Source organism: Dermacentor variabilis, chromosome 5 (assembly GCF_050947875.1).
Source record: "Dermacentor variabilis isolate Ectoservices chromosome 5, ASM5094787v1, whole genome shotgun sequence".
Taxonomy (NCBI): domain Eukaryota; kingdom Metazoa; phylum Arthropoda; class Arachnida; order Ixodida; family Ixodidae; genus Dermacentor; species Dermacentor variabilis.
Genome location: NC_134572.1, coordinates 119,865,046 through 119,878,454, shown reverse-complemented (window position 1 = coordinate 119,878,454; position 13,409 = coordinate 119,865,046).

Here is a 13,409-nt window from a genome sequence, read left to right as displayed (position 1 = left end):
GTGTATGGGGTGCTTTATGTATGTGGTGAGAGGGGGTGAAAATAGGTACAGGCTGCCTGTCTGGCCTGTCTCTCTTCGCCCTGACCTCGAGTTATATACTCGCTTCCCCTTCCTAAACTAAGCGCGTTCAAAACAAGTATCTTTTTTAAAAATATTTACACTTGACCTTGCAACACAAGTTTAACGGGGTGCCTCAAGCATTTATAGTGCGAAGTGCACCTGAAAAAAAAAAGTACACAGAATTCTTCTTGGAGGCGATGAATATGTGTAGAGTGTACGATCAAAAGAATCTTATATGTACGTACATTTATATGCTGTGCAGAAAGAGAGCTCTGAATTTATGTGTAGATATTTACGACATATGAACAAACATCGACAACAGTCTTAGGTGCACTTTAAACTCGAAAGGAAAAGCGAAGTAAACGACAAAGATATTTTATTACAATAGCCTATAGCGCGCCACGCCGGACATTTCGCGGGCGCTATCGCCGTTACCTATGTTAAAATGTGTAGTGCGTTACTAACATCGAGTTCGTCTTCATGCAGGGTATAATAGTCATCACTCACGCAGCACACCCAGCTACGGTCCCCGGAAGGGTTAACATAATACAGTCAACTATTCGCTGACAAAGTGACATCCTTTGAAGTGTAACAATTTTAGAACCTGTGGCGGCCCTTTAGCGTGCAAGTTCAGCTGAATTTTTCTGTTAGCTTGTCTGATTGATACTCTTGCGTCAAGAAAGTAGCTCAATTCCATAACGTTCCCGAAAGATAAGTATAGTGAGGACGCAAAATTTGGAGAAACGGAATTATGAAACTTTCCACAGGTATAGCGACGGACGAATCGTTGTGCAGCAGCAACAATTAAAAGCGTGCCACATTTCAAGAGATGCGTGCAGCCAGTGTAAGGCTTCATACACAAGCTTGAGTGCACAAATCCTTTACTTGACAGCTTTATATATCCTTCGTATACATGTAATGCTACAATCTGACTTTATTTCAAGGGCATTTAAAATACTGGCACGTGCTCATAAATCAACTATAATAAAGTCAAGCTCGTTATTGTGGCCTTTCTAGCTGTTTCTTAATGCACATGAGACTATACAGCAGTCACAAAAACAGTTGTTCATAACCGATGCGAGAAAGTGCTCTGTACTCTGATATTAATGCACGATATTTATCCAGACATATATGCGCAACAGATGAATGCAAAGTGTGTGGCCCCAGAGCCACGCTAGAACACATGCTATGGGAATGCCAGGAACTAATACAGGACAATGAAAGCGAAGCCTCCATCGACAGCCTCCGCGTGCAATGGCAGGCGATGGCAGGAGCTGCTGCTCAGTTCGAATCTGGAAGACCAACTCTAGGCAGTCCAGCGCGGCAAGGAAGCCACCAGGAGGCAAGAACTCGTGGCCGCAACCACGGCGGGTGCCCCAGCCCACTAACTCACCGGACGCGAATCGTCCTGATTCGAAATAAAGTTTTCTCACTCGCTCACTCTTAGTTTCGCTAACTTGTCCGCGGAGTGCTGATGAAAACACGTCTGTGTTGTTCATCTGCGTTGATGAGCGTTTTTCTCTTACCCCATCGAGAGATGAGTTATTACAAAAATTTGCGCGCGCATGCGTTTACCTTGGCGACGAACAATGTATTCCCCGTGCGCACAGTCATTTGCATATCGAAGTTATTACGGGCGCTCGTCCTTATAATTGGCGGCGACGCTTCCGCCTTTTGTTTCCGTTCGATAAAAGACTTCGAAATGGTATTGTTCTTTTGAGAACTGCTTTCTTTTGTTCTATTCAATTATATTCCCGACACGTCAGTAGCCTAGACGCGCGAATATTACAATCTCCAACTCGTCTTCGGAAGCCCGGGAAATATGCAGGAATTATATTTCCATCAGTGTGCCATTCGTGAAATGTGGGATTGGGCAAGTAATTTCACCAACTGACGTTTCATTCACCCTTCGCGGCACCGCTGGTGGTGCAGACACTCCCGAAATCAAGTTTTCCTGTCTTTCTTCTGCCTTGTTACAATATTTCATCGTAAGCTGATGTCGAATGCGAAAGAAAAAATGCAATAAAAAAAGGTATAGCGCTACTTCTTGCAGGCCGCATTATCGCTGTGCTCTGAAATTCCAGCGCACGGGATCAATCAAGTCTCCAGCAGCCTTTGTTTGTCTTTCTCAGAGCTTGCTAGAGTTGTGTGCAGTGAAACTTTAAGTCGCATAGCGAACCAGATAAATAATTTACCACCAGGCCTTGTTCGTCTTTTTTTATTATTGTTGCCATTTGTCGCGTTCTGGTTAACCACCTTGTGCTTGATTGAACAAACTGCAGTACGTGCCGTTTCGTCGTTCTTTTTTTATTTCTCTGTGGTGACAATTAAAGCCCGTTTGGGAACAGTGCTTTATTGCTTGAACGTTCTCATATAGCCTGATAATGTTGCCGCAAAGTGTTATTTGCGTATTGTCGGGGTCCTCCATTACAAAGTTGTTACCGTATTTTGTTCGCCTGCTGGACGGGTTTGTTCCTCATCTTTCGCCGCTTGCTGGTAGCTTGGGAACATTACTGCCCCTGTGTGTAATGTTGTAGATTGTGCATGTATACTGTAGGCCGTTTACAGCATCATAGCCATGGGCGCCGCCATATTTGGTCATGTGACAGCGTCTGCCTTTGATAGGCGGTTGCTCGCTTGTTTGCAATGGTCACGGCGGTCGCAGGCACTACTCAGACAGCCTCCGACCACCACGCGAGGCTTTGGGTAACGTTGCAAAGGCATGTGTAAGTATACCATTGACTTTTCTGTTCTGTCTGCACTGTAATCTTATATCGTGTGCCAACTCACCGGCTGAAGGCGACGAATGTAGCAGCCTCACGTTTGCTTTTAGCCTTTATATTCTAGTCTTTACAGCGGTAGATTTGTAAGGTTGTTACGGCCGCCCTCCTGTTGTCGCTAACTGTATGTGCAACAACTTCGTACTAGAATAGGCGTGCGTGGATGTGCGCGCGCGCCGAAAATGCCTGTTTTCGATCTGCTCCAACTGCGGTGGTTCGATCGGACCGCGTCATTCTTGTTGGCAGCAGTGAAGAATAATTGGGGAATGCGTTTCTGATTATTTACAGCACATATTAAAATATACTCGCGCACACGCGGACGAACGGCTTCCAAGTGATCACGGAATTAAATTTTGCGAGAATCTCTGCTAGAGAATGAAATTCTGAACCAATTGTCACGTGTTTGCTAGATGCCGAAAGAGACGCTCAGGTGGAGCACTGACCGGCTGGAGTCTGCTAGCATGACCCCGATTGCGACCTACTTTAACAGTTGACTAAATTAATTGCGGAACTCTAGCTTTCCTTGCACATATATCGTGCACCTTTATTCGGGTTGTTTGGCTGTTAGTAAGGAGTATGTTACTTTTAAAGGAAGCACATTGAAGAGAGAAGTGCAGCAATGTTATTGTATCCTGCTGTGAGGACACCTCAAATGCGCTGCATAGGGGAAAGTTGAGGGGAATAAAAGAAGAGAAGAGGAAGGAGGTCTCGCCAGTCGGGCGGAAGGCCGACTACCCAAAGAGCGCACCTCCTGTTACACAGCGGACTGGGGTTCTAACTACAGTCATTGCGAACGCGTTTTCATGGAAATGGCTTAAACGGGCCCTAAGCCACTATTTTTCGAAGTGCAGGAATGCATTTGAAGTGAAAATAGTCTACTTCAAAACTACTTTGTCGCAAAGAGTAGCTCAATGCGTTCACCAGAAGCGGAGTTCTTGGCAGTCAAACATCCCGTTCGCGCGGTGTTTCCGCTGCTACTTCGATGACTGGCACTGCGAAGGCTTGAGGCGGAGCGGGGTGTGCCCACAACGCTGAACTTCACCGGGAGCGCGCGATTCAAATTTGGTTTTGGACGTTCACGTGATCGCCAGTGTTTCCGATTTTTTTCCCCTGCGACGCGTCAGACGCGGCTGTCTTCAGCGAGCCGCAGTGCGCTCAGCCAACGGACTCGCGTGAGCAGACGACAATCTGCTTCTCCCAAGAAATACGTAACTATTATACAAATTTGAAATCACATTTTCACTCACTTGAAACTGTTTATTAAACTGCGTCAAAAAAGTATACACGGTAACAGTAAAGAGGAGCCCACTTATCCAAACACCCTTCTTGATTTATGTCAGCCATTGGCCGATAAAAGACGCGTATGGGTATTTGCTATATTATGAAATAAAGCGCCTAAAGAAGTGAGCGACAGGCTTCTATTGAAAAGAGAGCGTCCGAGAAAAAAGCGACTTCGCCCTTCACTTGCGAACTCCATTTACCGAGGACGACTGTAGAATTTGGCTGACATGTTTACAGGAGCGTATGTTATTAGCGGACGGTAACAAATGTGTGTGTGTGTGTGCGTGTGCGTGTGTGTGCGTGTGCGTGTGTGTGTGTGCGTGTGTGCGTGTGTGTGTGTGTGTGTGTGTGTGTGTGTGTGTGTGTGTGTGTGTGTGTGTGTGTGTGTGTGTGTGTGTGTGTGTGTGTGTGTGTGTGTGTGTGTGTGTGTGTGTGTGTGTGTGTGTGTGTGTGTGTGTGTGTGTGTGTGTGTGTGTGTGTGTGTGTGTGTGTGTGTGTGTGTGTGTGTGTGTGTGTGCGCGTGTGCGCGCGTGCGCGCGTGTGTGTTCCATCAAGCTCTAGGGGTGGTTCAGGAGCCCTTTAATAAACCTTTTAAGAAGCCTTCTCTTAATGAAGAGCGACTAGGAAGTTGAAACAACCGCATGTCAGTCACGGTGATTCGGACAAAAGCCTGAAAAATGTTTGCTTTTATTTATATAACGGCAACACGTGCCGTTAACGTAATAGGATGTTTTCGTCAAACACAGAGATGCACTGAGCGCGATATTGTTCAGTAACGGTCTCCTCACACCGTTTCAACGCCAGAGCGTTAAGGGCCCTGTGTCGCAGGAAATCCGGTGTCGGCGTCCCCGTGAGCGAAAATTCCTGTATATATTTAGGTATATGTATGTGCCGCTGCTTGCTATATGACATGCGGTAAACGCCAGTTATATTGCCACACTATTCTATCAGTAATCTTTACAATGGTATTCCTCGGAATGTTTTAGAATGACAGCCCACAAACAAATGTCATGAAACAAAACACCGACAGCGCGTGCCTTTCATGTAAATTTTTCAGTCTTAAATATTAAAAGTGCGGAACATTACCAGATACCTGAAAATTATGCTTTCTTTTTTTTTTCGGCGCGGCTGTGCGCTACCTCCGGGATCCACCCACGCAAGAGGCCGCCTTTCTACTCGAAAGCTCCCCTTCATGCAAAGCGTTCACAGCCAGCGTTTCCCAATAAACATTAAGGTTACATAAACTCCAGTTCCCGGAAAGCGTGAGAAGCAGTAGGGATCTTTGAATGCTATTGTGTTCCAGTCTTAAAAGTGAAGCTTAAGCACCATCCAATTTTTTCTTCTGCGTCCCGTGCTGCTCGTGAAAGGTTTCTAGACCGAAAGGAGGGCGAGCGTATAGCCTGCATATTGTTAACTAGAAAGGACTATCGAAAGCAATTGGCCACGATGTGGTGGCCTTTACTATTCCGTGTTTACTTCGTTGTCTTCAGTAGCCCACTTCTGCATGTTCGACCATAAACGCCCAAGCCGGTATGGAGGCTGACCGTAAATATGTTTCACTTGTTTCCTACTGTTTTACGACCGCTCTAATACGAAACACAGTGTGACAGAATGCCACAAACCCTGACAATGTTATTTGTGATTCAAAACTGACTAGAGTTCAAAAGGTTAAGGGAAAACATCGCCAGGCTATACTTTACAAGGTGCCTTTGCTTTTTCATTTATTCCAGTACGTAGGCGAATGTTCTTCAATGTCTACTTATGCCACGAATTATGATATTATGCAGGGAAAATTTTTTTGATAACATGCAGGTATCGGTGTTTTATGTGTCCAGAGTGCCAATGAAAAAAAAATAGCCTTTTTAGGACCATTATTATGCAAATTCGGTTGCGTCCTCAAAGGTAGACATCGTGACTCAATAACAAATTTTTTTTTCGCTATTACGTGTTGATAGTTTACAGAAAGGAGGGAGGTTGCTTATTCAAGGTTTTGTTAGTGGTGCATCAACGGGTTCCCAGGTTGCGATATTGGAAGAAGTCGACCTTCCCAGCTGCGACGCGCAGGAAAACATCGCATTTCCCGCAGTGGCTCAAGTCTTCACCCCACACTTCTCGTACTTGCACCGCTACGAAAAGGGCAACTGGACTTATTGATGACGCTATAGTGGTCTTTGGCACCGTAACTCGCATAATCGCAGCATGTTCAGAGCAAGGACGGCGACACAAAATGAGCCGTTAAAGAATTACATTGGAAGGAACAAGGCTAAATTGCAGCGCAGACAAAATTCTAGAATATACAAAAACAACACTCTGTTCTGCTTCTGCGGGTCGGCTTCACCCGAACGAAATTCTATTGATCTGGCATCAAACTAGGAGTCGCAGATATCCGGACAACCACTCGAGGACTTTACGTAACTGCCACACCGACGTCGTTCACTTGACGGTCCGGAAACGTGAGCGTCAACCATCTTCACGATCAAACAGAGCGTACGGCGATTTCTTTACCGCATTTAAAAAGTTTCGCCATTCAAAATTACAAGCAATACTAAAAACATTTACTTATTCAGTGAACAAGATGGCACAGCAAATCGCGAAAGTGTCGGTAGTTTTACATTTTTGCGCGGTGCTTATGGGTCGCCGGCGTGGTAAAGAAAGAGTAAGTCACGGCCTCCCATATGGAGACGCAGACGAGAATAGGGTCAAAACTATTCAGTAACAAAACCGCGCGTAATGAATGACAGTTTTTCATAAAAAAGTAGCTTTTTCTTTACATGAAACAGGGTTTTTTAACTATTCCGAATGACTGAGACTGTTGTAGACGAGGAAGTTGAACAGCGGCAAACCAGTGCTTCCATAAAACGTGGAATCGTCTTTCTTCAAACATCTTTTTCTTCAGCAGTGTTTTGCCGCTTCATATCAGATGGCGTTTGTTACGTTTATTTATATCCCGAATGTTATAGTCGCACCAGTGTACAGCGTGACTCGTCGTTTTTTTTTCTTTTTTTGTGAGATATGCTACGAAACAAATCGCGTGTCCACATCGAGATATCATGCACGAAATGGATATGCATGCTCATCGATGCGACCCAAACATGTGAGCCCTCGCATAACACAATCTAAAAAAAAGATCATCACAAAAATACATGCCCGCAAATGGCAGGGCCATGATAAAATGGGACCGCCATACTTGTACTTTCAGATATGACAGTTGTAGAAGGTGCCTATAGCTACGCCTGCCCTTAAATTCAGCTGCGTCGAGAACTATAAAATAAGGAAGGTTTTTAATCGGAAGCTTGGTCCCGTAACACTGAGATAACAGGACGAAGTCCCCTTATAAAGACTCCTTCCCCTTGTTGACACTTGTGCTGTGAGGACCTAAGAATCAACACATTCTCAGCAACACGCTCCAGTATCAGTTCATGATCTGTGTTCGCATAAAAAAATATATTGGGGACATTTTTGGTACAATGCCAGTCGTATTAGTTGTGAAACATTCTAACTTCCACTCTTTCTGTGGTGGATGGACGCTGTAGGCCGAATTTACCACGGCCATATTTCTTAGGTAAGAAATATAGCGTTCTTTACTACTTCTGCAAAACTTACTTCTGATGTGTTCTACGTGCCGCTGAGTCTGTCCTGAGGTTTACATTTGATTAATGTAATGCGTGCGCTATAGCATTGTAAGTGCGATCGCATTCCCAGTTTTCCTACTCTTTTCTCTTATTGGCTTTGTAATTTTTCTTTGTAATGTGTGGGGTTTTCCTAAAAATATACCAGACGTCCTTGAAGGATCCCGAAGCTTCCGGCACCAGTGCTACATGTGAGAAAGGGAAAGGAGGCGGCGCCCAGTTGAAGAAGGTTAAAAATGCCTGTGTTCTCTCGACGCGAACATCTATGGCCCAGAAATGAACAAATGCGAAAAAAATCAATAACGCACAATACATTAATGAGGCATTTACATTGCTGGTTTCTTTCTGCTACTTGCATAAACATGCGTGCTAAAAGCCACGCAGCGCTGAGTGTAACGCGCGTTGAATTTTGCATATCATGGCGGCGCAAGTGTCTGCTACTTCCTTTTTTTTCTCCAAAGATCGAGTTTTAAGAGTACGTGTACAAAGTGACGTCGCAACTTATGCAGGAAATTACACGCAACGCAGCATTTTGTTCGAACACGTACGCTTATCTGCCCTGTTTCGTGCTTCCCATAAGGCGTGCCGAGAAGAAAAACTTCACGCAAGCTGTTGTCCAATGCACAGCTGTTCTTCAAGGTGGCTCCCTGCCTTGTAAGTAGTGATGAAAAGATGATTAATGGCCTCGTTGGATGAAAGGGCTTTGAGCTTATGCTTAGGAACAAACTTTTTTGAAGAAATAAGAACGACGAAACATTAGGAAAGTAGAGGAATCGGTGATTTATGGAAATCGGTTGAAGTATCACGTATGCAGAAAGCGAAGCACGGCAATCTTTTTCTCGCTTGCTTGTCCTATAGGTAGGACATTTCTGGCAGACAAGAAAGCGGTGTGGTAACGAGATGCCCACGTCTAGCACGCAAAGGAATGTTACAATAAATAAAATGTCTTCGTCCTGTTGGGCCAGTGGGCTGGGTGTAAGAAATTGCCAAAAACATGTCTCTACGATGTGTACACCTTTGATCAAAAGTATACGGGAAGAGCCTCGCCGAAAAAAAGAACTAAATTTATTCGTGTACTCAGTCACGTGCACGTGCAGGTTATGCGACTGAATTATTCTCTGCCACTTTCAGTGCCCTATTGGAAGATCACGGGTGCACGCTTCTTTGCGGCGCTTACTACTGCGCTCGTGTTTCAATCTCGATGAGAATTTTTTCAAAAGATTCTTATTCTTGCCAATCTGTATTCCGGCCATTTGAATACCACGGCTACATTGTAACAGATCCTTAAGACTAAGCTTGCGTAGCGTCTCGGGCTTAGAGCCACTGGACGAAGAGCGGAGAGATCAATGCCGACTCGTCGTTCTCGTGGAGAATTGTCGAGAATCGCAAATGAACAACACAGCTGGAAAAACTATACGTACTAAGCGCTGGCGCCAATTCTGCGCTGCCCTCACCTCCGCTACTCCGCATCACAAATTATACAAGATTCTGCGCTCTCGAAGTGAGCCTGTGACGCAGCAACAACCAGTCAGGGCTTTAGCTATGGGAAGTGTCTGAAACAGCCATGACGGGCGAGTTTTGCCATTTCGGTATCACGCGCCCCAAAACAGCAACAAAAACAACCTCATTCGAAGACTCTCTCGAGCTGTAATATATCAGACAAATCTTCTACCCTTTGGCACCATCCTAAATATTAGCAACTGCATTCATTCGGCCAACTGAAGAAAGTGCTTTTGCGTTGTAGTTTTTCTAGACGTATATTGATCAGCAATATGTCCTCCTTGCGCCGTATTTAAGGCCGGATTCATGGGACGGTCATGATCGAAGATAACTTGGTCACGTAAAGTACGCTGTACATCCGATCTCGCAGCCAGAATTTACACGACAGCAGCGAAAGGAAGCCAACAACGAACACGACCTAATCCTTTTCGTATTTTGTTTTTTCAGTACAGCAGCGACGTAAATGGTGCTAATGGTTTGAGTTACGAATTTATAGAGCGCATTTCAGTTCAGCGAGGGTGCGTGACTGGATTCGTATTAGAAATCAACAGCAACAGCAGCACACAATATTGCAGTTTTCTTTACATAAATAAGAGAAAATGTAACGTAATCCTTTTTTTTTTACTTGATTCTACATTTTTATCTTTGACCCGTCACGACCGGCCCATACTATGGTTTAATTTCGCGTAGCGCCGCTCGGAATGCATAGGAAGCGCGGTACAATAATTACTTAAACAATTATTACATTATTACGACCTCGGAATGTCAAAGTTAATAAATCTGATTACGCTACATTTCAAAACGTGAGATTCGTGGATGTGATTGCTTTTTGCAGTGGCACATAAGCTTGTTTATTGTTTCTTGTATTTTCATGTATCAGTGGTTCTTGCGTACGTATTCGCATGCGTCCTCCTTGAAGTTTGGCACTCAAGAGCAATAATATGTGCCCTTCCTCAGAAATATTTGTTTTGTTTGCAAAGTTTACACCTGACACTAACGTTAAAAATGGTGTTGACCATCTATCATAACACATGACATGGGATGATCACGTGAACTACATTATAAGTAAACTATCTAGAACAACCGGCATTATGCGCCGCCGCTGCCACTATTTTCCTACTTCTGTTAACATACTCATATATAACTCTTTACTTTCTTCTCTATTGAATTACGCGTTCCTTGTATGGTCAACAACAACAGCTTCAAACATTATCAAACTTTCCGTCCCGCAAAAAAAGTGCTTTACGACTAGCCTGTAAAGTCCCATATCGCTACCACACTGTAGACTTGTTCAAGAAGCACCACATCATTCAGGTTCCATCAATCTATGATTACAAGCTACGCCATTTATATAAACTCGGTTTGCTGAAAAATAATGATGCCATAACAAAACTAGCAAGGCTAGAGAAAAACTTCCTTGCTTATAATGTACACCATCCAGAAGTGTGGTACGTCGCCAAATGTACAACCAATTACGGAAATCATATGTTAAAATTTCAATTGCCTACGCTTCTAAACCACATAATAAAATAAAATAAGATAGACATATCTAGTACATCACCAAAACAACTGCGTTTAATGTTTGTATAATGATGTGATACGATGATTTCCTATTTTCTTTACTACTGTATAATTCCCTTTTCAAGTGACGTTTTGTAACTCCTGTAAGTGTGTCCTCTTAGTAGGTCGTACTCCCTTAGCCGCACGCTTTGATGCTTCCCCGTGTGCTAGGGGGTCAGGGCTCCTCAAGCTGTTCTTACAGCTTTTACTTGTCCTCCTAACTTTTTTCTTGTTGCGGAATAAAACTCAAAATTCAAGTCAAAGCCTGCCAATGTCAATGCAAAAGCATTTGAATAAAAAAAAACGCCCAACAACTTCATTACAATGACGCTCACATGTTCTAGTTTATCCTATCTTGAGACATTGATTGATTGATTGATTGATTGATTGATTGATTGATTGGTTGATTGATTGATTGATTGATTGATTGATTGATTGATTGATTGATTGATTGATTGATTGATTGATTGATTGATTGATTGATTGATTGATTGATTGATTGATCGATCGATCGATCAGTGACGGTGCAAATCCGCTTGGACCCTGTACGCGTTCACTTGCAGCCACTGAGCAAATGATGCGAATGGTTTGAGTTACGCGTTTATGGAGCCCATATGAGTTCAGCGAGGGTGCGTGATTGATTGATTGTTTGATTTATTGATTGATTGATCGATCGATCGATCAGTGACGGTGCAAATCCGCTTGGACGCTGTACGCGTTCACTTGCAGCCACTGAGCAAATGATGCGAATGGTTTGAGTTACGCGTTTATGGAGCCCATATGAGTTCAGCGAGGGTGCGTGATTGATTGATTGATTGACATACCAGAATTATTCATGTCCTCGATTTCAGCCTATCTAAACAACCAAAACTCATGCGTTCAGGGGTGAGAACAACACTCTGGCTGCCTTCCGGTAACTTCTGGCATTCAACAGGGGAGCGTGCTTGGCCCCCTACTTTTTTTGCTTTATATAAATGATATTGTCAATGTGGTTAACACCTCAGTTCCAATTCCGCTATGTGCTGACAATATTGTTTTGTTTAGAGAAGTGACCTGCATTAGTGACCAATGTGACCTTAACTCTAGCTTAGGCGATGTGTTAAAATAGTGTGAGCAATAGGCAATGCTTCTTAATGCAACTTAGTGTGTCTATTTCCCCATAACGCGCAAAGAAGTCCCCTTAGACTACACTTACAATTTGGCTGCAGCATCTTTACTAAAAGTAGCCTGCAATAAATATTTAGGTCTAACATTACCGAGTGACTTATCATGGAGTTTGCGCATAAGTACCATCTGTTCGGCCGCTTTCCGGAAACTATACCTTCTACGCCACAAACTGAAGAGTATGCCTTGTAGTGTTAAACTACTGTCTTAGATTTTCTTAATTAGGCCAGAACTTGAGCACGCTTCCACAGTTTGACATCCTCACACAAAAATGAACGTTGAGAATCTACAAAGAATTCAAAGCAGTACGATTTATTAACAGTAAACTTATGGCTACTGACTCACCCTACCCCGGGACTAACCGCAAATGGCATTGAATGGCACAAATTCGGAGAAAAGTCGGCTAGAGTTTCTTTCAAACTGAATTAATCATAGGATACTTAGACACCGCCAAATACATATTCCCCTTGATAAGAAGACCCCCTCGACCCCACTACCCTCATTCTCCAACAACAATTTTCGCAAGGACTGACACTTTCCGATACTCTGTTTTTCCACAAACAAATGCTGACTGGAATAAACTAACTGAAACATATCCCCAGCGCCCGTGACCTGCATACCATTTGTGTTATTACTGTTATTTCGTGTAATAGTGATAGTTGTATTATAACAAAGTTCTATAAATTTTCTTAATCGTCTACCTTACGATCAGATAATTTCTGTGAAAAACGTGTTACACGCTTGTTTCGTCCTGTTCTACGGTGTAAATAATATTCTGTATTCTGCTCACCTTGCTTGTACTTCATATCTGCAGTATTTTATAAATACAAATAAATAAATAAATAAATAACATTTCGCAGATTCAATTGCTTTGTTTCCCATGATAGGTACCAGCAAATTGTATGTGGCAAAGGTACGAAAAGCACTTCCTCAATTTTTGCATTCCTTATGCCCCCCTGACAAACGTAGTCACTGACTACTTTTGTCTTTGCGGCGGGTACTAAGCCAAAGCTGGTCATACTGAATGCAATGAATTCCGTAAACCATTTCTAGGCTGTATTATCTACGTGTAATTTCAATGATAAAGCTTCGTGTCATTATCACGGTCGTCATATCGAATGAGAGCGCGCCTCATCGCCATGGCATAACCGTGCTATCATGGTCATTGTTGTCATCAGTACCCTGGCCACCCCCATTATCGTCACCATGGACATTTTAACATCGTCATGATGAGTATCATACGCAGCATAGCCGAGTGTCATGATGTGATGGCATTGCTCCGACACGCACAATTTGTGCGAATGATGATGATGATGATCTACTGGCATTCGGTCCCTTTAAAACGGTGTAGGAAAATAGTGACCAGTCTGTTTGATTTAGCCAGGGATGCTATACATTCTTTGTTTTTTCATTCTAGCATTTTTGCGTACATTTT